The sequence below is a fragment of the Sapajus apella genome, unplaced genomic scaffold (genome assembly GCF_009761245.1).
Source record: "Sapajus apella isolate SASKATOON/1434 unplaced genomic scaffold, GSC_monkey_1.0 scaffold88, whole genome shotgun sequence".
In the NCBI taxonomy this organism is placed as follows: Eukaryota; Metazoa; Chordata; class Mammalia; order Primates; family Cebidae; genus Sapajus; species Sapajus apella.
The window spans coordinates 8,254,430-8,258,844 of record NW_022437028.1 but is presented as its reverse complement, the minus strand read 5'-3'; positions in this window follow the sequence as shown (position 1 = coordinate 8,258,844).

The following is a 4,415-nucleotide window of genomic DNA, read 5'->3' as shown; positions in this document are numbered from 1 at the left end:
GCACCACGTGATGTGGACGCGGGGCCGCCCCCTCCGCCGCTGCCGCCGCCGCCGCCGCCGCTGCCGCCTCCGCCGCCTCCCTCTGCCGCTCCGGCCCGCTCCGCCTCGCCTCGTGCGCTCCTCGCGTGCCCCGCTCGCCGCGGCCGGGACGCCTGTCGCCCACGACAGCACCCCCCTTCCCGCCCGGGCACGTGACCTGGGCGCCCGGCTGGTCACGTGACGGGGGGCCCCAGATGCGGGCGGAGTCGGTCCGGTCGGCCCCGGAGTGGCCCCCTGTCCCCCACCTCCACCGGCCGTGCGACGCGCGACCCTCGGGACAGAGGCCGATGCCTCCTGGTGGTCGGCTTCCTCCAGGAAGTCCCCCTGAATGGCGGGAGACAATAAAACCCAGAACTCTTCGTCAGGCTTCCTGGGAAGTGTGAAATAAGTGGCTCAGGCGGATGACTTGCCTCTCACGAGCCTCTTTAGTTTTATTATTTTTTAAATTATTGAGACAGAGTCTCGCTCTGTCGCCCAGGCTGGAGTGCAGTGGTGCGATCCCAGCTCACTGCCATCTCTGCCTCCCGGGTTCAAGTGATTCTCGTGAGTAGCTGGGTTACAGGCGCACACCACTACGTTCGGCTAATTGTATTATTAGTAGAGACGGGGTTTGCCACGTTGGCCAGACTGGCCTAGAGCTCTTGACCTCAAGTGATCCGCCTGCCTCCCCCTCCCAAAGTGCTGGGATTATAGGCGTAAGCCAGCACGCCCAGCCCCTATTTATTTATTTTTTTGAAGCAGGGTCTCACTCTGTTGCCTAACTGCAGTGCACTAGCTCCATCTCGGCCCACAGCAGCCTCCAACTCCAGTGTCTCAAGCGATTCTCCCATCTCAGCCTCCCGAATTGATGGAACTATAGGTGTTCACCACCATGCCCAGATAACTTTTTTATTCTCCGTAAAGATGGTGGCCGAGGTGCGGGGTGGGGGGGTGTGTGTCTCATGACATCGCCCAGGCTGGTTTTGAACTCCTGGCCTGAAGCGATCCTCCTGAGTAGCTGGGACTACAGCTGTGCACCAGCACATCCTAATTTTTAAAATGTACTGTATTTTTTGTTTGTTTTCCAAGACACAGTCTTACTCAGTCGCCCAGGCTGGAGTGCAGTGGTGCAATCACAGTTCACTGCATCCTCCAACTCCTGGGCTCAAGCAATCCTCCTGCCTCAAGCACCCTGAATAGCTAGGACTATCGGGGCACACCACCACACCCAGCTAATTTTTGTAATTTTTTTGTAGAGACAGGGTTTCCCCCATGTTGCCTAGGCTGGTCTTGAACTCCTGAACTCAAACGATTCTCCTGTGTCAGCCTCCCAAAGTGCTGAGATTAAAGGCGTGAGCCACCACACCCGGCCCCCTTTTTTTTCTTAATGGCAGATTCCTCTCCAGTGTTTTACTTGGATGAAATGCAAGGAGAGGGCCAGGTACAGTGGCTCCCAGCACTTTGTAATCCCAGCACTTTGGGATGCCAAAGAGGATGGATCACCTGAGGTCAGGAGTTGGAGACCCCTCTGGCCAACATGGTGAAACCCCGTCTCTACTAAAAATACAAAAAATTAGCCGGGAGTGGTGGAGGGTGCCTGTAATTCCAGCTACTCTGGAGGCTGAGTCAGAAAATTGCTTCAACTGGAGGCAGAGGTTGCAGAGAGCCGAGATCGTGCCACTGCACTCCAGCCTAGGTGACAGAGCGAGACTTCTTGTCAAAAAGAAAGAAAGAAATGCAAGGAGATAAGAACTGTCTTGTCAGATTGGTTTATTATGGAGCTTGTCTTCACCCACCTAAGTTGCGAGCCTTAATATTTATCTGGATATCAGAGTTTGCAAAACATATTTTAGGTACCACAAAAAGACACACGACCTGAGTAATGAAGTGATAGCTCATAAACCGTGCTTATTGTTAATTATCAGACATAATGGGTCTTAAAATTAATTTATTGCATTCAGAATTACATTCGGCCCTGAGCTAAGTTCTTTGCTCAACCAAATATAACTGCATTCTAAGTCACCAATGACCTACACATTGTGAAATCCACTGGTCCGTTATCTTATATGACCTGTCACCAGCCAGTGACACAGACGGTCGTTCCCTCCAGAAATGCTGTTTTCACCTGGCTCTCAGGACACTATACTCTGTTGGTTTTCTTCCCACCTCACTAGCTGCTATTTCTCAGACTGTTACTGATTCCTCCTCTTCTCCCCATCCTCCCAGAGCTCAGTCCTTCAACACCTCCCCATTGGAACAGGATATGGGTTGGGCACAGTGGCTCACATCTGTAAACCCAGCACTTTGGGAGGCCGAATCGGGAGGATTGCTTGAGTCCTGGAGTTCAAGAGCAGCCTGCACAACATGGTGAAACCCCATCTCTACAAAAATTGCAAAATTAGCCAGGCGTGGTGGTGTGTGCATGTAGTCCCAGCTACTCGGGAGGCTGAGGTGGGAGGATTGCTTAAGCCAGGGAGGCAGAGGTTGCAGTAAGTGGAGATCAAGTCACTGCACTCCAGCCTGGGTGGCAGAGCCAGACCCTGTCTCAAAAAAAAAAAAAAGGGAACAGCCTGGGTGCAGTGGCTCACACCTGTAATCCCAGCCCTTTGGGAGTCCGAGGCCGGTGGATCACAAGGTCAGGAGTTCAAGACCAGCCTGACCAACAGGGTGAAACCTCATCTCTACTAAAATACAAAAATTAGCCAGGTGTGGTGATGGGCACCTGTAATCTCAGCTATTCAGGAGACTGAGGTCGCATCACTGCACTCCAGCCTGGGTGACAGAGCGAGACTCTGTCTCAAAAAAAGGAAACAGGATATGAGACCCACTGCTAGACATTCCTGTCTCTGCCCAACCATTACTTCCTCTGGGAAAACCTTGGATCCCTCAAGATGATATTGGCTGTCTCTTCTTGGAGATCCATCCAATCCTATTCATGTCCCCTCCCTTGGCACAGCTCACTAGGTCATGCTCATCTTGTCTTGCACACTATAATATGAGCAGTTTAGCACAGTATTATGTAATCTAACTGGTATGCTAGCAGCCTAACATGTCACCTTGATCCATCCCTTATAGCTGTGTAATATTCCATGGGATGGATGTGCCATAGATTGTTTACCATGCACTGATTGAAAGTTATCTGGAGGCCAGTGGCTCAGGCCTGCAATCCCAGCACTTTGGGAAGCTGAGGCGGGAGGAATAAGTACAGGAGTTTGAGACCAGCCTGGGCAACACTGGGAGACCCCTATCTCTACATAATAAATTAATATGAAAAGAAAGCCATCTGAGTTGCTTCCAGTTTGAGCTATTACAAATAAAAATGCTGCTGGGCGAGGTGGCTCACACCTGTAATCCCAGCACTTTGGGAGGCCAAGGCAGGCGGATCATGAGGTCAGAAGATAGAGACCATCCTGGCTGACATGGTGAAACCCCATCTCTACTAAAAATACAAAAAACTAGCCAGGCATGGTGGCGCACACCTGTAGTCCCAGCTACTCAGGAGGCTGAGGCGGGAGAATCACTTGAGCCTGGGAGGTGGAGGTTGTAGTGAGCCGAGATCGTACCACTGTACTCCAGCCTGGGGAACAGAGCAAGACTCTAGCTAAAAAAATAATAAATGCTATGGACGTTTATGTACAGGTTTTTAAATGCCAAGAAATATTCTTGCTGGGTCATGTGGTATGTGTACATTTAATTTTAGAAAGAACTGCCAAACTGTTTTCTAGGATGGCTGTATGATTCTACACTTCCACAAGCAGCGTATGAGAGATCCAGTTTCCCTGCATTCTCATCCACACTTGGTATTGTCAGAACTTTGTATTTCAGCCATTTCAATACCTGTTATTTGTAGCTCCTCATGGTTTTCCTGTGTATTTCCTTAATGGCCAGTGATATTGAACATCTTATGATGTACTTATTTACCATTCTTATACTTTCACTGAAATGTCCATTCAAGATTTGCCCATTTTCTTTTTTTTTTTTTTTTCTTGAAACAGAGTTTTGCTCTGTTGCCTAGGCTGGAGTATAATGGTGTGATCTCAGCTCACTGCAACCTCTGCCTTCTGAGTTCAAGTGATTTTCATGTCTCAGCTTCCCGAGGAGCTGGGATTACAGGCATTCACCACCACACCCAGCTAATTTTTGTAATTTTAGTCGAGACAGGGTTTCACCATGTTGGCCAGGCTGGTTTCGAATTCCTAGTCTCAAGTGATCTGCCCACCTCTGCCTCCCAAAGTGCTGGGATTACAGGTAATAGCCACCGTGTCTTTCTTTCTTTTCCTTTTTTCCCTTTTCCTTCCTCTCTTTCTCTCTCCCTCTCTTTCTTTTCCCTACCTCCCCCTCTTTCCTTCCTTCCCTCTTTCCTTTCCTCTCTTCTTTTTTTTTTTTTTTTTTTTTTT